Genomic DNA, 27,406 nt, shown 5'->3' on the forward strand with positions numbered 1-27,406 from the left:
AAATACAGTCTTAGTCCACTGACCTGAAACTCATTCTTTATTTTTCTATTCAATGAAATCTCACATATATGACTACATTAAATTTTTAGGCCAAAGTAACCTTTTAGGGAGGAAAACAATTTCTTATTGAGTATTATTAAGAACACAAAGACTAAGGCTAGATTTAAAAAGGAATTAGAAAAGTACATGGGGAAATGGCTTAACGGAAAGTAGTCATCTTATTATGTCAGTAAGGGCATAATGTAATTTTTCATTCATTAATTTATTTAATAAACATTTGTTGATCTCCTACAACATGCCATGCATTATTACAGGAAATATTTTCTGTGTTAAGTGAGAAAGTTTGCAATTTTGAGAAGTTACAGATTTTGACCTTCTGTGGTTGTTGGAAGAAATTCTCCCAGAGACAAAGACAGCCTCATTTACACCAGACTAGTAATATTTACAATGGTGGACTGGTTGACAAAGTCATCCAACTTTTTAAGGAGCAGGTATAAAGGTTACTTGGCCATAATGACGATAGTATTTTATTTCCCACATTGATAATCTCTAAGTTTACATAGCTAAAAAATTCATAGTGATGTCTCTTGCTTAGCAGTAAGGCAAGATATATACCCCAGACTGATTCTCCCAATGAAAACAACAAAATGTTGGGTTAACACATTTTTAAATGAATCAAGAGCAGGCAAGTGTGTACACACAATCAGAGGCTAAATAATTCAATGAAGAAGGGAACAGAGACATGATCTCAGTGCTACAACCTGCTTTCATTTGAAGAACATTTGTGAAACCCCTGAGATTCAATTTGTGTGAATTAAGGGATGTGGAGCTAGGAGTGGGGAGTCTAGTGGGAAATCTTACTTCATGAAGCTAGAGGGAAACTTGAGAAAACAAAATAATACCGAAGAAAAGTGAAAACATATCAGAAATTAAAATAAATATAAATGGACTAAATGTAGTAAAGACAAAAATGTCAAATTTGGTAAAAATACAGATATCAGACAATCAGTATTCATAAGTAGCATACCTAAAACATTAGGATAAAGAGATTGAGTGAAAAAGAATAGAAAGTTTGTATCAGATGAAACATATCCAAGAGAAAGTTTTATAGAAGTTTAATATTAAACAAGGTGGACTGTAAGTGAAAAAACATTCTAGAGATAAAGTGTTGCTACTTAATTTCAATTTACCAAGAAAGTATAATACCTTAAATTTGAATCCAAGAAATATAATAACTTAAAAATATATAAATTAAAAAAATGATGGTAGAACTACAGAGAGAAATAAACATATCTACCATACAGTGGGATTTTAAGAAACCTTTTATTATAAACCTTTTATTTATAGATCAAACTGCCAAAAATAATTAGGATGGAGAAAACAGCCTGGTTAATTAACTTCACCTAATAGGGGCTATAGAATACTGTACTCAACAAGTCAAGATTATATATTATTTTGAAACACAGAGAGGATATTTTTTAAATGATCATATATGCACATGAAAAATTATATCATTCACACTAAAAATCTCTGACCACAATGTAAGAATTCAATCAAAAGGATGACTAGAGTAAAACTGATGTGTTTCGGAATTAGAAAAACTTCTAAGTAATGTACACATAAACAAGAAATCAGAAATAAAAGTTTTAAATTCTGTAAACAGCAGCAAAAGACAAAATGTTTAAAAAAATGTGTGATGCTTAGAAAGGAATTTATAGGCTATATTAGTTTTGTATTGCTGCCATTATGAATGCCCAAACTTAGCTTAGAACAACACAAATTTATTATTTTACAGTTGTGTAAGTCAGAATTGTGGTATGGTCTCACTGAGCTACAGTTAGGGTATCAGTGAGTCTTCTCAAGTGGCATCACTCTGCCACCTCTTCTGCCTCTCTCTTTCACTTTTAAGAGCTCATGTGATTAGACCCGAGACCTTGCTGGATAATCTAGGATAGATATATATTTTGATCTATGTCATCAACCATCTATCTATCCATCTATCTATCTATCTTAGCAACAATGATTACAAAAAAGAGGTCAATAAAATGTTAGAAGTAAAAAAGTAGACATAACTAGAGGTGATGTAAAAATTAGAAAAAGGATAATAAGCATAGTATTAAGGACTTTATGCCAACATATTTGAAAGCTTTAGATGAAATGGCAAATCCCTAGAAAAATATAGTTCATCAAAAGATAAAAAAGATAAGATAAAAGAAAATCCAAATAATTCCCAAATCAAAGATAGAATTGTATCAGTAGTTAAATACCACCCTACAAACATAACTTTGCATACAGATAGCTTTATATGCAAGTTCGCCAATCATTCAAGGAACAAACAACTTCAGTCATTCACAAAATATTGCAAAGAATAGCAAAAAATACTACTCAACACATTTTATAATGCTAGCAAAACTTAGGCACAAAAATCTATCAAAGACAGAAGAAGAATGAAAATTACTGATCAAACACACTGAATATAGATGAGAAAAATTCTAAATAAAATATTGGCAAATTGAATCCAACCACATTTAGAATTTTTCATAGGTGAGGGCAATACCCTCTATTTAAAGCAGTGTTGTGGGTATAGAGCTGTCCATTGTAGTGTTAATAACCTTTTTCCCTTCCACCTGTTTTATAACTATTAATTTGAATTTAACCAACATTTAGCAATAATGATATGGTTCTCATTTTGTAAGCTCTTTATACAGTTATATCAAATTTATAAACATTAAATTAATATTTTTCAAAAGGGAATGTAAGAGAGGGATCTTGTTCCATACCCCTAACCCCTAAACTACAGATAGAGTAGATGGTGTGACCTAACAGGTACATATAGATGCTTTTATTAATTTGAAGAGTTACAGTTCATCAAAATATTTGGGAAATTAGGAAGAATGTGATTTGAAAAGAATATACAAATATGAAAAAATTATCCAATGAATAGAGAAGTATGTCTGATTATTTTTACTTTTATATAAAGGTGAACTTTTTGTCCAAGGGCTGGCTTATGGCTTCTCTGGTTCCTAAAAGTATACAAATTAGGAAAGCTTGATATCTTATAAAGAATTTTGGAAAACTTAAAAAAAAAAACGAGGTTCAAAATAAGTGTCTTGTTATAGTGATGGGTTACATTTCATTTGTACACTGAGTTTACAATTCCATTAACTTTCGTGTATTTTCTTGAATGAAGTTGACGCAATCTCCAGTTACTTTGAAAGATAAAGAAAATTGCAAAGGTGCATGCCTCCAAGAAGCCTCTTGAGAATGAAAAGGAGTCCAAGTCTATCTATGGTTAATTAGTAAAACCTTTCCTAGGACAATGGAGATGGCAACTAACCCTAAAATGACGTTGGTCATGAATGTGATTAGAATTAGAATTCACAATAATCGTATTCATGTAGCAAGCATAGTCAAGTTTCTAATTGACATTTAAAGCAGAGAATCATAAAATGAGGTTTGGAATTATCCTAATGATGAAAATAAAGCAATTGGAAATGTAATGAATTTTTCTTTTCCTAGAAGATGAAGTAATAATAGTAACAAAAATAACAATAACTACTCATGTCATTAGTTATCATGCTTGGGAAAGCATGAAGACAGAAGAGTTTTTTCCTAGTGGAAGTAGGTCACTCCTGAGAAAGACAAAGATATGTTAGATTTTAAAGTTTTTTGTTTGTTTGTTTTTTTGTTTTAAGTCAGAATGGCAGATCATACCTGAGATAGATGGCTGCATTGAGAAATCTAAGAAACAGTTACGTTCTTCAGAATTTGGTGTGCTCCTAAAAAATATTTTGAGCAACAACACTGTTTTGTGTTATTTGAAACAGATGTAGGTCTAAACATAGCTGTTTGCTTCATGTCACCAAAAATGTGGTAAACATGATAATTATATACTCAACATCAATTCCAGTATGTTCTACTTTTCACTTAATCAAAAAATGATTTTGGTATTTCATCCCACAATTTATGCAAATTCACACACACACCTGTGATAAAAAATGTTGTCCTTATCTAGTATATGAATATAAACAGTGTAAAAAAAATACCTCACCCTCTGAAAGGAAGGTGTCTTTTTCCTAAGAGAAGTGGCGTGCCTTATCATTTGCACTAATTATCCACCTTATTTCACATTAAAAGCACATTTCAGGCATTTAGGTCATAAGGTTTTCTTTTCCTCCTGAAATATTGCAATGATACTACTAAAGCCCATCTTGAGGATTCCTTTTTTTTTTATAATATACCAGAAACTGCTCTTTTCACCAAATACTAATAAATTATTTTAAAATTGTTACAAACAAAAGCAAACCCATCCAGAATATTGTTTTTGTAGTTGCGGAATAAGACGAGAAGCATTGAACAGAAAAGAACAAAATTAATTATGAGTAATTCTTAAAAGCACATGCAGTTCTGTTTATTATATTTAGTGTCAATGTCCTTGTGGTATGAATTACCAAACTTTAAAGGGATTTTTACAACCAAATAATATTCTAATTTTTATTCAGAGGAAGAGGCACAAAGAAAGGTAGTAAAACTTTGCCTAGAATTGTCAATATGATGAGGTTTGAGACATGACTACATTAAACTTAATGTTGCTCAAAACCCTTTGACCATAGATGGGACAATTCAAACAGCAAATTTCCTGAAAAGGGAAACAGTAGTTGACCTATAAAGTCAAAAGTTTTATATGAAATAACTCAAAGAAATATGCTTGACTGATGTGAATTTTGTACAATACTAACAAATATAACATAGTTATTGTACATTACTCAACCTTGTCAGTGTCTGTGACTAGAGATCTTCATAGAATGCATTAGAATAATTGCTTTTTAAGAGTCTTGAAATTGTCAAGCTTACTCAGGAATCCATGTACCTGAGGGAGTCAGCACCAGCTGACAGATTGACACAGTTGAGATAAAGGATGTATTAGCTGACTTCAGAAATAAAGCAAAGGTTCCAGTAACTGTGATGTTGGGTGTTTTTACCTCTTCTGTTGTAAAGAAATATGTGACAATAGTCAAGAGTATAGGGATATGGAAACCAGTCACAGGAGAAACAAAAACAGACCCGAAACCCGAAACAAAAACAAAATATGTGTTGTCAGAAATGACACTGAAAAGTCAAATGTTTTTGAACAAAAACTTTTTTTTTAAACAGGCAGGAAACAAGTCCACAGTCTGCAAAACTCTAGATTGAAAGGTTTCTAAATTATTAGATCTCCAAAGAAAAGATTCTCTAACTTTAGGGCTTAAGAATTTTGTTTACTCTTCAATGATAGCATGTCCCAACTTAATCTGATTTGGAGATTTTCTTAGAATTCGGTCAGTATTGCAAATGCTTATAGCATTACTGCTATAAAGAAATGGTGTTGGTGAATTGATTCAGAAATATGCCTTCACTAACTCCTATATGATTTCAATTCTGAAGACTGTAGAGGGACAAAAGTTTAAGCTCCACGGTAGTCTTTTGAGATATATATATATATATATATGTGTGTGTGTGTGTACATATATGTGTGTGTGTGTGTATATATATATATATATAGAAACAGAAATAGATTTGAGATGTTAATCTGCAGTAATATGAATTGTGGTTTTCACAACACTAAGAATAGAGGTTTACGTTTTAATATTTCCAAGCAGTAGCAAGTACAGCTCTTATTTCTGAAACTTAAACTCAGCTTTTGTCTTATTTATCACTGACATGTAATCATCTTTGTTATATATGGAAATAAGTATAGAGAACATTGAAATCAGAACCAAAGTTTGTAAAGGACAGAATTCAATCTTTGTGGCTGTAAACGTACTGTTCTCACAGAGTCGATGATCTTTCAACATGATATGAGGTATGATGTGTGCACTTTCAGAAGGCACAATATTTTTTGTAAAAAATATTAGTTCTAATTTATTAAAACAGCCCTAGATAGCCTTTGGTTACATTTACTTGTTCTTTACCCTTAGTTACCAACAGCTTTACATTTTCAGCTCATATGTTTCAAAATACAGGAAGTCTATAAGGAAAATACAGACTTTAACCGCTGTATTAAAAAAAGTTAATTTTAATTGAAAAGAAAAATACTTCCCTATCAGTTCAAATTACCCCATTACTTTTGTAAGGGCATTACTTTTTACCAAAGACAAATATGTTCCACTATAATAATCAGTTCCCAGTGTGCCAATTTCTGGTAAAAACAACTTTTTAATGAAGCATTCCTGAAATGCAATGTTCAGGGAAGACAGGATTTCTGTGTAGAAGTTATCATTTCACTTTATGAAAGAAGTACTTGGCTATATTATCTCTACCTTACTTTGTGTCTTATTCTCTTAATATCTATTCCATCTTCCACAGTCCCTTTTGGGCTGCCGGGCACCTAAGTTCTTCATTCTTGCTGATACTCTTACTATGTCTCATAAGGAAAGAAATTCATTCATTCTTAACTTCACTTTTTTTTTAATTGAAGTATAGTTGATTTACAATGTTGTGTTAATTTCTGCTGTACAGCAAAGTGATTCAGTTATACATGTATATATACATTCTTTTTTTATGGTTTATCATAGGATATTGAATATATTTCTCTGTGCTATACAGTAGGACCTTGTTGTTTATCCATTCTATATATAATAGCTTACATCTGCTAACCCCAACTTCCCACTCCATCCCTTCCCCAACCCTCTCCCCTTGGCAACCACAAGTCTGTTCTCTATGTCCTTGAGTCTGTTTCGTCAATAGGTTCATTTGTGTCATATTTTAGATTCCACATATAAGTAATATCATATGGTATTTGTCTTTCTCTTTCTGACTTACTTCACTTAGTATAATAATCTCTAGTTGCATTCACGTCTCTGCAAATGGCCTTATTTCATTCTTTTTTTGGCTGAGTAGTATTCCATTGTATATATGTACCACATCTTCTTTATCCATTCATCTGTCAGTGGACACTTAGGTTGTTTCCATGTCTTGGCTATTGTGAATAGTGCTGCTATGAACATAGGGGTGCATGTATCTTTTTTAATTAGAATTTTGTCCAGATATATGCCCAGGAGTGGGATTGCTGGATTATATGGTAATTCTATTTTTAGATTTCTGAGGAACCTCCATACTGTTTTCCGTAGTGGCTGTGTCAGCTTACGTTCCCATCAACAGTGTAGGAGGATTCCCTTTTTCCACATCCTCTCCAGCATTTGTTATTTGTAGAGTTTTTACTTCATTTAACTTTTTAGTCATTATGGACATCAATTTAGACAATATTCTTTATCTCTGGAAGTAAATACAGACAATCAAGTGCAGGATGTTGTTTGGAAAGAAAGGTACCCCTTGACTGGCAAAGGCAATGGATAGTGCATTCACATTATAATGTAGAGGCAGGGCCAATGGCCTTGGTCTTGAGAACTTTGGAAAGTGAAAATGTTAAAAAAATAAAGCAGGAAAAAGAAGTTTGTTGCAATTTTGAGCAATGAGTATTAAAAATATTGCAAAGTAGCTGTAACATTTCTGTGACAGCTATATCAGGGGAATGCTTCCTAAACCTAATTATATACTCTTCCTCTCTCTTCTAACTGAAGAGATGATTAGAGATAGAGAAAAGACATAATTTTCACAAAAAGATTACTCTGTGCCATGAAAAGTGAAATGTGTTACTGGTAAATGCAAATTGAACTTATCCTCACTGACTTAAAATACCTGGTGCCACCAGAGGTCAAGGTGTATACAGTGATCTGCCTTGACAGTGTTCACCTTCTGAGGATCTCTGAAGAGTACACTCAATCCTCAGGCAAATGCCTTATACATGTTGTTTTCAAAGGAGATCTTGGTAAAAGCAAAGGAGGAGTTGCCTCTTGAATATGGGGCATAAACTGATACATATTGACAATCAGAAATGCAGTTGCATCACAAGGCATTTACTTAAGTGAAATTAACTCAAGGGACAGAAACACAAAGGAAGGAGTAATAAGTTAAATACCCTAGTAGATTCAGCCAGCAGTTATGCTTAAACAGAGTGTGCCCTGGGGATGACTGTGGGATGGGAAATCTAGCTTTCCTCCTGTTAGTCTCAGTTTTGCCTCTGGAAGTATCAACATCTTGTCAGGCTGAAGAGTGGCTCTAGTTCTTCAAAATACATAGATTTTTAAAATATCAGACAGATTCTAAATGCAAGCCAACCACCTCATCTACCGTTCATTTGAAGAAAAAAACCTCTGTGATCCAGTGCAGGAGAAAACATGGCTTGTCAGAGTTCATTAGAAATATGTATCTCCCACAAGATGCTTGCTTAAATGATTGTGAAGACTCATTCTGACCATGATTTTCACCTTTTGAGCTGATTCCAAATCCTATTCCTAGGTGACTCTATATACTGATATTCCACATGATGGTAGAGGTCCTGAGCAATTCTCAAGATTTCTTTAAATGTCACAGGGTAGAAAGCCGCTGTAAATGAAGAAACTGTGTCAGCCGGAAGGACCGACATCTTTTCAGTACTTTATTGCTAGTAAAATTCCTTACAGTTTATGCCAAAACCATGATGCTGCAACACTGCATTTGAGAACTAGTGTCATGGTAGAGATGTGCTGCCACTTCTTTCTCTCCATTGAATTCATGCCTACTTTCTAAGCTTCAAACTTTGGGAAATTCTAAAAGGAAGACATTGATGTTAACATTGATATTGAGGGAAAATCAATTATGAGAAAACTACCTGAAGAATGGTGTTCATTTAAGTGACAATTACATTAGTCAATTCATGAAGGGAATCTAGGAAGGAATATCCTGTGTCAATGTGGAATGTTGTAAGTAACATTTTGACATTAGAAGAGATCCAGTATGTTAAGATTTAAAACCTTTTAGAGTTATAGAAGCTGACCTTTTAATTTTGAAATATTTCTTATTCCTGTAAAATTCTGGACACTTCTAAGCCAAATACAACATAGCTATGAAATTGCTATAAAAATAATTATTAACACAGTGGAATGCAATGAATGCACGAAAACATGAGAGTTCAAGGAACTTTGATTGCGTGTGACAGTAGGAAATTTATTCGGTTTCAGAAAGTCCTGGGTGTTATTTGATAACTTCAATATTTATTATTTATAAAGCATCAGATGTCTTTGAGAGTCATCATTGTGGAGCAGAGGGTACGACCAAATGGTTTAGTTGTTCTGAAAAAGTTTACTTTCAAGATTTACATAAAATATTTCTCCTTATATTTTTCTCATTTATATGAATATGTTAACCTGTAAAGTAAAATGACTTTACTAGATTCATCTATAATGTAATATTATACTCTTTATTGTTAGTAAGTGATGCCAGCTAGCCACACACAAAGGATATCTCTAGGACTTCCCTGATGGCGCAGTGGTTGAGAGTCCGCCTGCCGATGCAGGGGACGCGGGTTCGTGCCCCGGTCTGGGAAGATCCCACATGCCTCAGAGGGGCTGGGCCCGTGAGCCATGGCCGCTTAGCCTGCGCGTCTGGAGCCTGTGCTCCGCAACGGGAGAGGCCACAACAGTGAGAGGCCCGCGTACCGCAAAAAAAAAAAAAAAGATATCTCTATGTCTGATGTTATATATGGTACTCAATTTTCAGGCCAGCAGAGAGAGACTTTATCTGTTGACTTTGAAAATTAAAGACAAATCCAAGTACAGCAGCATAAAGATATTCCTCTACATAAAGATTGGAAATTCTAACTAATGCAACTAATTCTAATCAATGCAAAACTCTTTTTAAAAAACCAAAAATGGTAGCAACAGCAACAGAACTCCTGGTTCTCCAAACTGCTGTCCAAACCATTAGGTCTCTTTAAGAGTCAGGTGAATAAAAAATCTTCAAGGGAAGAATAATTACCAGAGTATCAATAAAACCACAATGGTCATTATTGTCCCTACTGAAAGGACATATTGGGGGCTGAAATTATACAGTTGTAGAAGACAAGGTCCTCTGAGAAGACATCGTAAGAAGTCTTTTAATAGAAATCAATAGCCCACTGTGGCAATGTTCTTTTTGATATTGTGTTATTACACAGTTCAGTTTTCAACTGAAAAAGCTTTCCTGGAACACTCTAAAATAGAGGGAAAATTACTTTTTTTCAACTTAAAAAAAGTTTGCTTCATATTAGGCCTTTGGGAATCTTTAAAAGACTATATTTTATTTAATGAATGATTAATTACCAAACCGTCTATGTAATACAACTAAGTGATATTCTTACAAGCTGATTGTGGTTGTGCCTTTTATAAATAGTTGGGAAATATACCAGAAGTACTGGATTTTTTTTAATTACTTTTTATTGGGGTATAGTTGTTTTACAGTGTTGTTACTTTCTGCTGTACAGCAAAGTGAATCAACTATACGACTATGTATATCCCCTCTTTTTGAATTTCCTTCCCATTTAGTTCACCACAGAGCATTGAGTAGAGATCCCTGTGCTACACAGTAGATTCTCATTAGTTATCTATTCTAAATATAGTAGTGGATATATGTCAGTCCCATTCTCCCAATTCATCCCACCCCCCTTCCATCCTCCCCCAGTATCCATATCTCCATTCTCTATGTCTGTGTGTCTGTTTCTGCTTTGCAAATAAATTCATCTGTATCGTTTTTGTAGATTCCACATATAAGTGATATTATATGATATTTCTTTTTCTCTTTCTGATTTACTTCACTCTGTATGACAGACTGTAGGTCCATCCACCTCACTACAAATAACTCAATTTCGTTTCTTTTTATGGCTGAGTAATATTCCATTGTATATATGTACCACATCTTCTTTATCCATTCTTCTGTTGATGGGCACTTAGGTTGCTTCCACGTCCTGGCTATTGTAAATAGAGCTGCAATGAACATTGTGGTACATGACTCTTTTTGAATTACGGTTTTCTCAGAGTATATGCCCAGTAGTGGGATTGCTGGGTTGTATGGTAGTTCTATTTTTAGTTTATTAAGCGACCTCCATACTGTTATCCATAGTGGCTGTATCAATTTACATTCCCACCAACAGTGTAAGAGGGTTCCTTTTTCTCCACACCCTCACCAGCATTTATTGTTTGTAGATTTTTTGATGATGGCCATTCTGACCAGTGTGAGATGATACCTCATTGTAGTTTTGATTTGCATTTCTCTAATGATTAGCGATGTTGAGCATTCTTTCATGTGTTTGTTGACAGTCTCTATCTTCTTTGGAGAAATGTCTATTTAGGTCTTCTGCCCATTGTTGGATTGGGTTGTTTGTTTTTATGATATTGAGCTACTTGCAAATTTTGGAGATTAATCCTTTGCCAGTTGCTTCATTTGCAAATATTTTCTCCCATTCTGAGGGTTGTCGTTTCATCTTGTTTATGTTTTCCTTTGCTGTGCAAAAGCTTTTAAGTTTCATTAGGTCCCATTTGTTTATTTATATTTTTATTTCCATTTCTCTAGGAGGTGGGCCAAAAAGGATCTTGCTGTGATTTATGTCATAGAGTGTTCTGCCTATATTTTCCTCTAAGAGTTTGATAGTGTCTGGCCTTACATTTAGGTCTTTAATCCATTTTGAGTTTATTTTTGTGTATGGTGTTAGGGAGTGTTCTAATTTCAGTGTTTTACATGCAGCTGTCCAGTTTGCCCAGCACCACTTATTGAAGAGACTGTCTTTTCTCCATTGTCTACTCTTGCCTCCTTTATCAAAGATAAGGTGACCATATGTGCGTGGGTTTATCTCTGGGCTTTCTGTCCTGTTCCATTGATCTGTAGTTCTGTTTTTGTGCCAGTACCATACTGCCTTGACTACTGTAGCTTTGTAGTATAGTCTGAAATCTGGGAGCCTGATTCCTCCAGCTCCATTTTTCTTTCTCAAGATTGCTTTGGCTATTCAGAGTCTTTTGAGTTTCCATACAGATTGTAGAATTTTTTGTTCTAATTCTGTGAAAAGTGCCTTTGGTTATGTGATAGGGATTGCATTGAATCTGTAGATTGCTTTGGGTAGTATTGTCATTTTCACAATGTTGATTCTTCTAATCCAAGAGCATGGTATATCTCTCCATCTGTTTGTGTCATCTTTAATTTCTTTCATCAGTATCTTATAGTTTTCTGAGTAAAGGTCTTTTGCCTCCTGAGGTAGGTTTATTCCTAGGTATTTTATTCTTTTGGTGCAATGGTAAATGGGATAGTTTCTTTATTATCTCTTTCTGATCTTTTGCTGTTAGTGTATAGGAATGAAACATATTTCTTTGTATTAATTTTGTATCCTGCAACTTTATCCAATTCATTGATTAGCTCTAGTAGTTTTCTGGTAGCATCTTTAGGATTTTCTATGTATAGAATCATCTCATCTGCAAACAGTGACAGTTTTACTTTCTTCCTTTCCAATTTGGACTCCTTTTATTTCTTTTTCTTCTCTGATTGCCACGGCTAGAACTTCCAAAACTATGTGAATAAAAGTGGTAAGAGAGGACATCATTGTCTTGTTCCTGACCTTAGAGGAAATGCTTTCAGTTTTTTGCTGTTGAGAATGATGTTTGCTGTGGGTTTGTCATATATGGCCTTTATTGTGTTGAGGTAGATTCCCTCTATGCCTACTTTCTGGATAGTTTTTATCATAAATGGGTATTGAATTTTGTCAGAAGCTTTTTCTGCATGTATTGAGATGATCATATGGTTTTTATCGTTCAGTTTGTTGACGTGGTGTATCACATTGATTGATTTGCATATATTGAAGAATCCTTGCATCCCTGGGATAAATCCCACTGGATCATGGTGTATGATCTTTTTAATGTGTTATTGGATTCTGTTTGCTATATTTTTTTGTGGAGTTTTGTGTCTATATTCATCTGTGTTATTGGCCTGTAATTTTCTCTTTTTGTGATATCTTTGTCTGGTTTTGGTATCTGGGTGATGGTGGCCTCGTAGAATGAGGCTGGGAGTACTGGAATTCTTAAAAAGAAAATAGTGTTTCTTTATTTAGGCTGGAAGAGTAGAATAAATACACAAATAGTATAAAGAAGTGAAGTTTTCCTGATTAAGCTTATTGTTGGATGAGCTTATGTTACCATGCAAAGATATTATTCAGTATATTATTTTAATACTTTCAAACCTATGTTTGAGATAACTAAGATAATTACAAATCTCTTGATCATTATGGATCACTATAGTCTAGTACCACTTAGTATATTACAGAATATGCTAGAAACAGGATATTTTGATTTCAATAACATTTGTCATTGATCTTCGAATAATATATTCACTTAACATTTGGTACAATTACCTGTGATTCCAGTTACCCTGGTGGGGTAGTGGGGGGCTTTAAACTCTGAAGAAATACATAAGCTATATTAGGATGTCACCAGAGAAAAATTCGCCACTGAATTCTGAAGTAGTGGGAAATGTTGTGATAGTTCTGGAGATGTAGTGATAAAGCTCCTTAATCGTCCTCAAGACACTATCTGTACTGTGTTGAATAGTAAGAAGCCCTTTAAATGAGCTTTTTAAATTATGTATTTGATTGCTACAAAATACAATGTGATTTTACTTTTAAATCCTATCAAAATAGGCCCTTTAACTTAATTTCACCATTGTTTTGGAAGAAAGCCCGTACAATATAGTTTTAATTTACAGAGCTTTTCCCTTTGGGAATCTACACGATGGGGCTGCCTTGGTTCCCAATATGGCATGAGGGCAGCAGGGAATTGTTCACTCATATCTCTGCATAGATTCACTCAAAAGTGATGGTGTTACGACAGAAGGTGGATTACATGGTTTTTAGATTAACCATACTAAAAATTAACAATGTATTTCAAAAATATATTTAAAATTGCAGTTCAGCAAAATCTTTTACATATTTATGGTATCCATTATTTGAGACTTCATAATAACATATATGATACTTTGTCAGCTTCAGTGAAGGAATGCCTCTTCCTTAATAATTTGATTGTGCTTGTCTATTTGTCACTGTTCCTTTTCCAGAATGGGCAGATTTATCAGCACTGCTAAAATCCAGGGGAAAAAAATACTCCATTCCTCAAAGAGTGGGGGAAGAGTTATGATGGAAGATAGAATGGTTCAGGGCCCAAATTTCCTGAGATTTTTGCTGTTTTGGAAGTGTCATATTTCGGTTGGGCTGCTGACTTAAATGCTCTACTCCTGACCCCTTCCCTCCCTCCCTTCCTTCTTTTTTTTCTAACCAGCCAATTCTAACTCTCCTTCAGATTTCAGCCTATGTATCTTCTTAGAGGAGCTTTCTAAAAATGTCCCCTAAGGTTTAAATAGTTTTATAGTATCTGGTGCATGACTATCAATTGATTTAATACTGGGTATTCTGAATGTTTACTTGCTAATCTCTCTCAGTGCATCAGAATTTCTCAAATGAGGAACTGTATTAATTTCCTGTTGCTACTCTAACAAATTACCACAGATTTAGTAGCTTAAAACAAAAAGACATTTACTATCTTAGAGATCTGGAGGTGAGAATTCAGAAATGGGTCCCACTGGGCTAAAAATCAAGGTACTGGCTCTGTGGCATTCCTTTCGGAGACCTTGCATTTTCCAAGTTCTATTGTAGGCTGCCTAAAGTCCTTTCTCATGGTCTCTTCCTCAATCTTCACAGTCAGTAGCATCTTCAAATCTCTCTCACCCTGATCCTGCTTTTGTTGTCACATCTCTTTCTCTTACCCCGAATATCCTGCCTCCCTCTCCCTTTGTAAGTTCCTGCAATTACATTGGAACCACCAGGATAACCCAGGACTGTCTCCCCCTTTAAAAATCCTTAATTTAATCACACACACAAAGTCCCTTTGCCAGGTAAGGTAACATTTATAGAGTTCATGTTGTAGGATGTGGACATCTTTGGCAGGGGAATGGGAGGTGGGGGTGAGGGGGTGGGGAGAGGAGGCCATTGTTCTAGTGACCACAGGCACCATGTCAATTTTTTAATAAAATCTGGAGTCTAGTTGGATATGTGACATTTTGTAAATGTTCATTTAACATTTGATAAGTTAGTATATGAATAAGGTCTGTCTTAACACAATGTCATTCAAACAATAAATGTCATAAATGTATCATCTTAAATTTTACCCAATTATCCCCCTTTCCCATTAAAATATTTTCAGTGCAATAAAGAGCTATAGAGGGCCAGCTATGTCATAAGATACAAGATCCTGTAGTAACTCTACCCTGTGAAGGAGCTCAGATACCTCAGAATGGCGTTGTCCTGTAGGAAATGAAAAATGTCATTGTATTCAGTCTACTCAACAGAAGAACTCTTATCAGTTTTCCAAGGAATGATGTCGAGGGTGTTCCCATTCTTCTCACCTTTGCTGTCTACCCTATTTTCTCTTTGCTAGGGGTGTCTTACCTATAGTTTTATGCCATGATTTTAAAATTACATACCACAAGATGTTAAAATTAAAATTATAAACCATTAGTATTTTTCTACACCAATTCTAATTTAACTAACTTGTCTTTTCTTTTTTTTTTTCCTTTTCTTTTTAAAATTGAAAATATACACTTTATTTTCCAACATGCCTGTTTTGGAATCTAACCAGAATCTCTCTGTTATCTGAAAACTCAGTTTGTCTTTGAGGCTGAGTAACCATGAAACCAGAAAATTTCATGAGTTGTGTGGTGTGGTAAAAGACGTACCGGAGCTTGGAGACATAGTTGTAGCAGATAAAGTTCTCTATATGCCTAGATACTCTAAAAAACATTTATGCCAAATTTTGTTTGCTATGAATGTATGTTTATTTCCAATCTATAAGGACAGAGAGTTATTTCACAGCACACTGTTATTACCTTTCTGTGCAAAGCCCATCCCTTAGTTATGGGTTGATTCACTGTTATTTTCATTCCTCACTCCCATTTTCCTCCCCGTACAGCCTGTGACTCTAATGTGTTTGACTTGCACTTTTGACTTTTATGGTCCTTTTTAAAATTATCATTACATTTTACTGTTTTTACCTATAAGATTATAATTTATGTGTAAATATTATATTTTTACTTTTTTTTTCATTTAACATTGGCTTTTTAATACCTATCCATGTTACAGAGAATACATTTACTTGTTTGCTTCTAACTGCTGGATAGCATTCTACAGTATATGTCCACTATATTTTTCTTATTTATTTACCTAGATATGGGCTCATATATTGCCTTCAACTGTCTACCTGAGTAAACACAACAGTGAATACTCTTGATAATCTAGTGATAATGGATTTTTCTGAGCATTTCTTTTTTAACATAAACCCTGGAATAACATTGCTGGGTCATCAATCTTGAGTCAAGTAAGCACTAGGGAGCTTTGCAGTATGTCTGTCGCTGTCTACCCCCTACCAGTAGTGCATGAGTGCTCCTGCTTGATGTCCGCACCAACATATGGCATTCTAGTATTCACTAATCCCTGAGGTAAAGGTAGTATCTTACTTTTTTAAAATAATTAATTAATTTATTTTATTTTTGGCTGTGTTGGGTCTTTGTTGCTGCCTGCGGGCTTTCTCTAGTTGCAGCGAGTGGGGACTACTCTTTGTTGCAGTGTGTGTGCTTCTCATTGCGGTGGCTTCTCTTGTTGTGGAGCACAGGCTCTAGACACGCGGGCTCAGTAGTTATGGCACACGGGCTCAGTAGTTGTGGCTCGCGGGCTCTAGAGCGCAGGCTCAGTAGCTGCGGCGCCCGGGCTTAGTTGCTCCGTGTCACGTGGGATCTTCCCAGAACAGGGCTTGAACCCGTGTCCCCTGCACTGTGCCACCAGGGAAGTCCTGTATCTTACTGTTTAAATTTACATTTCTCTGATTATCAATGTATTTGAGTATTCCTTCAAACTCAGATATTAACCATTATGCTTTTTCTTTCTGTGGATTGCCATGTAACATTCTCTATCCATTTTTCTAGTATGTTTAATATTCTCCTTTGTTGATATCCTGGATAGCTTTGTTTATCATAGATATTAATCACTTATTAATCTTAGATACTACTTCTGTCTCATTCTTCCATATTTATATGCTGTGATTGGAGGGTTCCACAGTGGCCTTTGCTTCATGGAACATTGGTTACAGTTTTTAAAAGTTCAAATAAGTACATCCACCAATGTGAGCAACTCATGGGTTACAATAACTGAACAGAATAGATTAGGAACAGACTATCACCTTCATTTTATGGCATTGACAAGTAAAAGCATTTTCCCCATGTTTGTATTCAGTCAAGTACTGTGTATCTGTTGGCATTGGGTTGGGTCAACAAAACCAAGTTGGAATGAACTTTTCTATCTTTCTCATTGGATTAGGATTGTCCACACAGACACAAAATTCATGTGTTTGGAGGGTTAGTCCTACATTCTAAACATCAGTGTAGGGTGCCAGGAGCTGCCGTAGGTTGTATGATTGTTGTTGATCCATTGGCTCACTTTTCTGGTTTGGAGCCACATCGGTGCTTCCAAGTCCTCCAGCTCCCACAACATCGTCTCCTGCATGTTGTCCAAAGTGCCGGATCTCCTGATTAATTTCCTTCTTCAACTTCTATGTAATTTTTGAACAGTTATGTGGTGAGGGATCCCAGCTTCACCTGCAAGTAACCTGCGTTGTCAAGGGTGAAGGCAACTTGAGAGAGATGTGGATTCCAGTTGATTATAGCTCTGTTATGCTTTTCTTCACATCTGCCAGCTTGGCAACTTCAGCCTCAACACCAGACACAAAAGCAATAGCTTTACTTAGACTTCTCCCTCTGTTTCCACAATTGCATAAAAATCTAATCCCCGTAATAAATCCCTTATTCCAAATCACTCACAGGTTGTCTGCTTCTCTGACCAAATTCTGGCTGATACAGTGTGTATACAATAAGAGGGAAGTATATATGCATATATAAATATATAAACACAGACATTTACTTGTCACTGAATCAGACTTGGGACATAATTCTGAGCAGGCAAAACATAAAGCCTTATTTATGGAGTCAGATCATATAGTAGAGAATAGAATCAACTATGTTAATTATACTCTTCAAGAGTAACCACTTTTTAATCTATTTTGGGTAGTGGAGCATTTTGAGAATCTGATAAGAGTCTACGGCTCCTTTCTTTAAAAAAAGTACAATGTTTTAGATACTGCTTTAGGATGTTCACAGATCTTCTAAAGCCTGTCAGTAGACCAAAATCATTGAGAGGTTTGTGAATCCCTGGGTGAAAACTCCTCTCCCAAACCAAGGCACACCTTTTGTTTCTTGCCAGTTTAGTCTGTACCTGGTTAGGTCATTTCTTTAGAACCTGGTTCTAATGTGGATGAGATCACATATTCGACACACGTATAGTCTAAACGCCTTAGCTCTTCCAACCAACACGGGTCAGATATCTTTCACATGTGTTGTGAGTCACAAGCAGGATCTAGCATGAGAATGGCTCAGTGAAAGTTTATTCCTACTGGCTGTAATGAACAACTGAAGTTTCTGCCAGTGGTGGTTGACGGTACCATCTTGTGATCAAGGTAACAAACTCCCAAGTTAAGGTCTGGACCATAGCATCTTTTTTTTTAAGCCAACAGTTGATGATAAGCAGTTAAACTGTCCAGTATGTTCCTTGATACATTTCTACTGTTTATGTTTCTGTATGACTACCAGAGTCCAGATGGTTAGGAACTTTCCATCTATCACTGTGGAACAGCAAGCAAATAGGGCCAGTGGCAAGGGTTTGGTAATATTTAGCAAAATTTGGTTAAGGCAGATTCAAATTTCAACTTCTGCTTCTCCAAGCCATGAATAAATAGATATCAGACATTGATGTGGGGGAAAAGACAACTAATTAAAAAATTTCCTGATAACTTTTCTTTAGAGTAGAATATTCCCATTTATTATTTTTAAATGATGAGCAATCACTTCTGATGAAAAAGGTGAATAAAATGCATACTCCTTAATTAATTAATTATAAAAGAGGCCACATAAAATAAGGCTGTGCCCAGCCTAATCATCTGCTTGGAAAATATTGAGATCTTCTAAAGGAGAGCTAATAAAATTGATTATATAACCACAAGTTTACTTTTCTCAAGCTTTACATAACATCAGTGTTCCCATCAGGTTACTTCCTGACCAGCAGTGGGTTTTGGGAATCTGAGGGTAAAGAAATTGCTCCTTAAAGGATTTGGGTTGATTTTTCCCTTTTCACTCTGTGGCTGTATCAGATACACTAAAAGGTAACTTAAGCCCCAATATATTCTGGGTTCTGTATATGTCTTATTACTCACCCTTTCCTCCTAAACGAGAAACTTCTAATCACCTTCTTTTAAAGTGCTAGGGGATGAGGGGAGTGGGGAATGGGAGGTGACTGATAATGGATACAGAGTTTATTTGGGGGGGGTGATGAAAAAGTTCCAGAATTGTGATGGTTGCATAATCTGTGAGTTACTAAAACCCACTCAATTGTGTGCTTTAAATAGTGAGTTTTATGGTATGTTAATTATACCTCAATAAAAAACCCAAAACGCTATACTCAAGAAAGCCATGAAAAAATAAATTCCCACCCAATGATACTCAAACCAAAGCCTGTATTTTTTTCAGTATCTACCAGCCCTGCTGCTCCCACACTGTCACATCCCCACCCTCCAAACATGATCCCTGAAATCCATCATAGTGTGACCAGTCACCTCAGTTTGCCTGAGACTATCTGCTTTTAGCACAGAACGTCCTACATCTCAGGAAATCTTTCAGTCCTGGGCAAACCTGGAGCGTCAGTCATCCTACCTGTCAACATGCAGTCCTTTTCTAATTAGGGCTTGCATGTTTTCTGCATTTCCAAAAGCGTTTTCATTTTCTCTTTTGCAAATACACTACCACTTCCTGCCCTTCCCCTATGCAAGGAGAAGGCAGGCAGGACCCTTGTGAGCACTTGGCTTCGTGCTCCTTAGTTCAGTAATTTAACTGAAGCCATGATTCTTTTCATCACAGCTTTGGCCTGAAGTCACTACAATGTTTGAATACTTGAGTGCGTTTAACTAACTCATTTAAAAAGTTTCCTAAAAAGATAAGAAATGAGAAACATATTAGTTTTTCATTAAAAGAAAATAATCAAAATTCTCCTTTTTATAGTCACTGAAACTCAATTTTCCTGTTTCTTATATGTTTCTACTTTAGAAATAAAGACTTAATGGAGAAACTTTCCTGTCTGTCCAGTGGTTAAGACTCCTAGCTTCCACTGCAGGGGGCACGGGTTCAGTCCCTGGTTGGGGAACTAAGATCCTGCATGCCACATAGCGTGGCCAGAAAAACAAAAAAAGACTTAATGGAAATATCTCTTTACATCTTTCAGGTTGGAAGACATCCTCTTAGAGCCCACAGCAGATCTGGGTTATGAATACCCATGTACTTCTCAGTTTGGAGTTTCTCAGCACTGCACAGACTACAAAGTATGAGGTAAGTTATGGAGGAATTAGCCCCAATAGTACCAAAACTTACTTGTGTTTGCTCTTCAAGTATGCATAGAAGACATAGTTTTATTTATTTATTTATTTTTAACGTTTTTATTGGAGTAAAATTGCTTTACAATGGTGTGTTAGTTTCTGCTTTATAACAAAGTGAATCAGTTATACATATATCCCCATATCTCTTCCCTCTTGCATCTCCCTCCCTCCCACCCTCCCTATCCCACCCCTCCAGGCGGTCACAAAGCACCGAGGTGATCTCCCTGTGCTATGCGACTGCTTCCCACTAGCTATCTATTTTACATTTGGTAGTATATATGGACATATATACATTACCATGCTCTCACTTTGCCCCAGCTTACCCTTCCCCCTCCCTGTGTCCTCAGGTCCATTCGCTAGTAGGTCTGCATCTTTATTCCCGTCTTGCCCTTATCTTCATGACCTTTATTTTTTTTTTCAGATTCCATATATATGTGTTAGCATATGGTATTTGTTTTTCTCTTTCTGACTTATTTCACTCTGTATGACAGACTCTAGAGCCATCCACATCACTACAAATAACTCAATTTCGTTTCTTTTTATGGCTGAGTAATATTCCATTGTATATATGTGCCACATCTTCTTTATCCATTCATCTGATGATGGACACTTAGGTTGCTTCCATGTCCTGGCTATTGTAAATAGAGCTGCAATGAACATTTTGGTACATGACTCTTTTTGAATTATGGTTTTATCAGGGTATATGCCCAGTAGTGGGATTGCTGGGTCGTATGGTAGTTTAGTTCTATTTTGAGTTTTTTAAGGAACCTCCATACTGTTCTCCATAGTGGCTGTATCAATTTACATTCACACCAACAGTGCAAGAGGGTTCCCTTTTCTCCACACCCTCTCCAGCATTTATTGTTTCTAGATTTTTTGATGATGGCCATTCTGACCAGTGTGAGATGATACCTCATTGTAGTTTTGATTTGCATTTCTCTAATGATTAATGATGTTGAGCATTCATTCATGTGTTTGTTGGTAATCTGTATATCTTCTTTGAAGAAATGTCTATTTAGGTCTTCTGCCCATTTTTGGATTGGATTGTTTGTTTTTTTGATATTGAGCTGCATGAGCTGCTTGTAAAATTTGGAGATGAATCCTTTGCCAGTTGCTTCATTTGCAAATATTTTCTCCCATTCTGAGGGTTGTCGTTTCATCTTGTTTATGGTTTCCTTTGCTGTGCAAAAGCTTTTAAGTTTCATTAGGTCCTATTTGTTTATTTTTGTTTTTATTTCCATTTCTCTGGGAGGTGGGTCAAAAGGATACTGCTGTGATTTATGTCATAGAGTGTTCTGCCTATGTTTTCCTCTAAGAGTTTGATAGGGTCTGGCCTTACATTTAGGTCTTTAATCCATTTTGAGTTTATTTTTGTGTTTGGTGTTAGGGAGTGTTCTAATTTCAGTGTTTTACATGTAGCTGTCCCGTTTTCCCAGCACCACTTATTGAAGAAGCTGTCTTTTCTACATTGTATATTCTTGCCTCCTTTATCAAAGATAAGGTGACCATATGTGCATGGGTTTATCTCTGTGCTTTCTATCCTGTTCCACTGATCTATATTTCTGTTTCTGTGCCAGTACCATACTGTCTTGATTACTGTAGCTTTGTAGTATAGGCTGAAATCTGGGAGCCTGATTCCTCCAGCTCCATTTTTCTTTCTCAAGATTGCTTTGGCTTTTCAGGGTCTCTTGTGTTTCCATACAAATTGTGCAATTTTTTGTTCTAGTTCTGTGAAAAATGCCAGTGGTAGTTTGATAGGGATTGCATTGAATCTGTAGATTGCTTTCGGTAGTATAATCATTTTTGTGATGTTAATTCTTCCAATCCAAGAACATGGTATATCTCTCCTCGTATTTGTATCATCTTTAATTTCTTTCATCAGTATCTTATAATTTTCTGAACACAGGTCTTTTGTCTCTTTAGGTAGGTTTATTCCTAGGTATTTTATTCTTTCTGTTGCAATGCTAAATGCGACTGTTTTCTTAATTTCACTTTCAGATTTTTCATTATTAGCATATAGGAATGCAAGAGATTTCTGTGCAATAATTTTGTATCCTGCAACATTACCAAATTCATTGATTAGCTCTAGTAGATTTCTGGTACCATCTTTAGGGTTCTCTATGTTTACTGTCATGTCATCTGCAAACAGTGACAGCTTTACTTCTCTCTGATTTGGATTCCTTTTATTTCTTTTTCTTCTCTGATTGATGTGGTTAAAACTTCCAAAACTATTTTGAATACTAGTGGTGAGAATGGGAAGCCTTGTCTTGTTCCTGATCTTAGTGGAAATGATTTCAGATTTTCACCATTGAGAACGATGTTGGCTGTGGGTGTGTCATATATGGCCTTTATTATGTTGAGGTAAGTTCCCTCCATGCCTACTTTCTGGAGGGTTTTTATCCTGAATGTGTGTTGAATTTTGTCAAAAGCTTTCTCTGCATCTATTGAGATGATCATATGGTTTTTCTCCTTCAATTTGTTAAAATGGTGTATCACATTGACTGATTTGCATATATTGAAGATTCCTTCCATTCCTGGGGTAAACCCCACTTGATCATGGTGTATGATCCTTTAATGTGCTGTTGGATTCTGTTTGCTAGTATTTTGTTGACGATTTTTGCATCTATGTTCATCAGTGATATTGGCCTGTAGTTTTCTTTCTTTGTGACATCTTTGTCTGGTTTTGGTATCAGGGTGATGGTGGCCTTGTAGAATGAGTTTTGGAGTGTTCCTCCCTCTGCTGTATTTTGGAAGAGTTTGAGAAGGATAGGTGTTAGCTCTTCTCTAAATGTTTGATAGAATTCGCCTGTGAAGCCATCTGGTCCTGGGCTTTTGTTTGTTGGAAGATTGTTAATCACAGTTTCAATTTCAGTGCTTGTGATTGGTCTGTTCATACTTTCTGTTTCCTCCTGGTTCAGTCTCGGAAGGTTGTGCATTTTGAAGAATTTGTCCATTTCTTCCAGGTTGTCCATTTTATTGGCATAGAGTTGCTTGTAGTAATCTCTCATGGTCCTTTGTACATCTGCAGTGTCAGTTGTTACTTCCCCTTTTTCATTTCTAATTCTATTGATTTGAGTCTTCTCCCTTTTTTTCTTGATGAGTCTGGCTAATGGTTTATCTATTTTGTTTATCTTCTCAAAGAACCAGCTTTCAGTTTTATTGATCTTTGCTATCGTTTCCTTTATTTCTTTTTCATTTATTTCTGATTTGTTCTTTATGATTTCTTTCCTTCTCCTAACTTTGGGGTTTTTTTGTTCTTCTTTCTCTAATTGCTTTAGGTGCAAGGTTAGGTTGTTTATTTGAGATGTGTCTTGTTTCTTAAGGTAGGATTTTATTCCTATAAACTTCCCTCTTAGAACAGCTTTTGCCGCATCCGCTAGGTTTTGGGTCATTGTGTTTTCACTGTCAGTAGTTTCTAGGTAGTTTTTTATTTCCTCTTTGATTTCTTCAGTGATCTCTTGGTTATTAAGTAGTGTATTGTTTAGCCTCCATGTGTTTATATTTTTTACAAATTTTTTTCCTGTAATTGATATGTTGTCTCATAGTGTTTTGGTCAGAAAACATACTTGATACGATTTCAATTTTCTTTAATTTACCAAGGCTTGACTTGTGACCCAAGATATGATCTATCGTGGAGAATGTTCCATGCGCACTTGCAAAAAAGTGTATTCTCTTGTTTTTGCTTGGAATTTCCTTTAAATGTCAATTCAGTCCATCTTGCTTAATGTATCATTTAAAGCTTGTGTTTCCTTATTTATTTTCATTTTGGATGATCTGTCCATTGGTGAAAGTGGGGTGTTAAAGTCCCCTACTATGATTGTGTTACTGTTGATTTCCCCTTGTATGGCTGTTAGTATTTGCCTTATGTATTGAGGTGCTCCTGTGTTGGGTGCATAAATATTTACAATTGTTATATCTCCTTCTTAGATTGATCCCTTGATCATTATGTAGTGTCCTTCTTTGTCTCTTGTAATAGTCTTTATTTTAAAGTCTATTTTGTCTGATATAAGAATTGCTACTCCATCTTTCTTTTGATTTCCATTTGCATGGAATATCTTTTTCCATCCCCTCACTTTCAGTCTGTATGTGTCCAGAGGTCTGAAGTGGGTCTCTTGTAGACAGCATATATACGCGTCTTGTTTTTGGATCCATTCAGCCAGTCTGTGTCTTTTGGTTGGAACATTTAGTCCATTTACATTTAAGGTAATTATTGATATGTATGTTCCTATTACCATTTTCTTTATTGTTTTGGGTTTGTTTTTGTAGGTCTTTTCCTTCTCTTGTGTTTCCTGCCTAGAGAAGTTCCTTTAGCATTTGTTTTAAAGCTGTTTTGGTTGTGCTGAATTCTCTTAGCTTTTGCTTGTCTGTAAAGATTTTAATTTGTCCGTGAAATCTGAATGAGATCCTTGCTGGGTAGAGTCATCTTGGGTGTAGGTTTTTCCCTTTCATCGCTTTAAATTTGTCCTGCCAGTCCCTTCTGGCTTGCAGAGTTTCTGCTGAAAGATCAGCTGTTGACCTTATTGGGATTCCCTTGTATGTTATTTATTGTTTTTCCCTTGCTGCTTTTAATATTTTTTCTTTATATTTAATTTTTGATACTTTGATTAATATGTGTGTTGGCATGTTTCTCCTTGGATTTATCCTGTATGGGACTCTCTGTGCTTTCTGGACTTGATTAACTATTCCATTACCCATAGTAGGGAAGTTTTCAACTATAATCTCTTCAAATATTTTCTCAGTCCCTTTCTTTTTCTCTTCTTCTGGGACCCCTATAATTCGAATGTTGGTGCCCTTAATATTGTCCCAGAGGTCTCTGAGACTGTCCTCAAGTTTTTCATCCTTTTTTCTTTTTTCTGCTCTGCAGTAGTTATTTCCACTGTTTTATCTTCCAGGTCAGTTATCCGTTCTTCTGCCTCAGTTATTCTGCTATTGATTCCTTCTAGAGAATTTTTAATTTCATTTATTGTGTTGTTCATCCTTGTTTGTTTACTCTTTAGTTCTTCTAGGTCCTTGTTAAACGTTTCTTGAATTTTGTCCATTCTATTTTCAAGATTTTGGATCATCTTAACTATCATTATTCTGAATTCTTTTTCAGGTTGACTGCCTCTTTCCTCTTCATTTGTTAGGTCTGGTGGATTTTTACCTTGTTCCTTCATCTGCTGTGTGTTTCTTTGTCTTCTCATTTTGCTTAACTTACTGTGTTTGGGGTCACCTTTTAAGAGGTTGCAGGTTGGTAGTTCCCGCTGTTTTTGGTATCTGCCCCCAGTGGCTAAGGTTGGTTCAGTGTGTTGTTTAGGCTTCTTGATGGAGGGAACTAGTGCCTGTGTTCTGGTGGATGAGGCTGGATCTTGTCTTTCTGGTGTGCAGGTCCATGTCTAGTGGTGTGTTTTGGGGTGTCTGTGACCTTATTATGATTTTAGGCAGCCTCTCTGCTAATGGGTGGGGTTGTGTTCCTGACTTGCTAGTTTTTTGGCATAAGGTGTCTAGCACTGTAGCTTGCTGGTCATTGAGTGGAGCTGGGTCTTGGTGTTGAGATGGAGATCCTGGGAGATTTTCACCATTTGATATTACATGGAGCTGGGAGGTCTCTGGTGGACCAATGTCATGAACTTGGCTCTCCCACCTCAGAGCCACAGCCCTGGCACCTGGCTGGAGCACAAAGAGCCTGTCATCCACACGGATCAGAATAAAAGGGAGAAAAAAAGATAGAAAGAAAGAAAAAGATGAAATAAAATAAGTTAAAATTAAAAAGTTATTAAAATAAAAAACAAAAAATAATTATTAAAAAAAGCTTTCTAAGTAATTATAAAGAAAGAAGAAAACAACCAAACCAAAAAACAAATCCACCAGTGATAACAAGCGCTGAACGCTATACTAAAAAAAAAAAAAAAAAAAAAGCAGAACCCTAGGACAAATGGTAAAAGGAAAGTTATACAGACAAAATCACACACAGAAGCATACGCATACACACTCACAAAAAGACAGAAAGGGAAAAAAATATATATATCGTTGCTCCCAAAGTTCACCTCCTCAATTTGGGATGATTCGTTGTCTATTCAGGTATTCCACAGTTGCAGGTTACATTACGTTGACTGTGGAGATTTAATCTGGTGCTCCTGAGGTTGCATGGAGAAATTTCCCTTTCTCTTCTTTGTTTGCACAGCTCCTGGGGTTCAGTTTTGGATTTGGCCCTGCCTCTGCAGGTTGGTCTTCTGAGGGCGTCTCTTCTTTGCTCAGACAGGACCCGGTTAAAGGAGCCACTGATTCGGGGGCTCTGGCTCACTCAGGCCGGGGGGAGGGAGGGGTATGGAGTGTGGGGCGAGCCTCCGGTGGCAGAGGCCAGCGTGATGTTTCACAGCACGCCGTGTGATCTCCCGGGGAAGTTGTCCCTGGACACGGGACACTGGCAGTGGCGGGCTGCACAGGCCCCCGGGAGGGGAGGTGTGGATAGTGACCTGTGCTCGCACACAGGCTCCTTGGTGGCGGCAGCAGCAGCCTTAGCGTCTCATGCCCGTCTCTGAGGTTAGCGATGTTAGCCGCGGCTCACACCCGTCTCTGGAGCTCCTTTAAGCAGTGCTCTTAATCCCCTCTCCTCGCACACCAGGAAACAAAGAGGGAAGAAAAAGTCTCTTGCCTCTTCGGCAGGTTCAGACTTTTTCCCGGACTCCCTCCCGGCTAGCCGTGGTGCACTAGACCCTACAGGCTGTGTTCACGCCACCATCCCCAGTCCTCTCCCTGCGATCCGACTGAAGCCCAAGCCTCAGCTCCCAGCCCCGCCCGCCCCGGCGGGTGAGCAGACAAGCCTCTTGGGCTGGTGAGTGCCGGTCGGCACCGATCCTCTGTGCGGGAATCTCTCCACTTTGCCCTCCGCACCCCTGTTGCTGCGCTCTCCTCCACGGCTCCGAAGCTTCCCCCCTCCGCCACCCGCAGTCTCCGCCCGCGAAGGGGCTTCCTAGTGTGTGGAAACCTTTCCTCCTTCACGGCTCCCTCCCACTGGTGCGGGTCCCGTCCCTATTCTT

General features: G+C 36.6%; 1 long non-coding RNA gene across 1 annotated transcript in view; it reads left to right on the forward strand.

The window, feature by feature from the left end:
- The window catches only part of LOC132598231 (uncharacterized), a 271,631-nt gene that overhangs the window by 190,226 nt on the left and 53,999 nt on the right, over positions 1 to 27,406 (forward strand). Inside the window, exon 2 of the long non-coding RNA XR_009566213.1 lies at positions 20,237 to 20,340. This is a non-coding gene — a long non-coding RNA (uncharacterized lncRNA). The remainder of the gene's footprint in view (positions 1 to 20,236; positions 20,341 to 27,406) is intronic.

The sequence above is a fragment of the Globicephala melas genome, chromosome 12, assembly GCF_963455315.2.
Source record: "Globicephala melas chromosome 12, mGloMel1.2, whole genome shotgun sequence".
NCBI lineage: Eukaryota > Metazoa > Chordata > Mammalia > Artiodactyla > Delphinidae > Globicephala > Globicephala melas.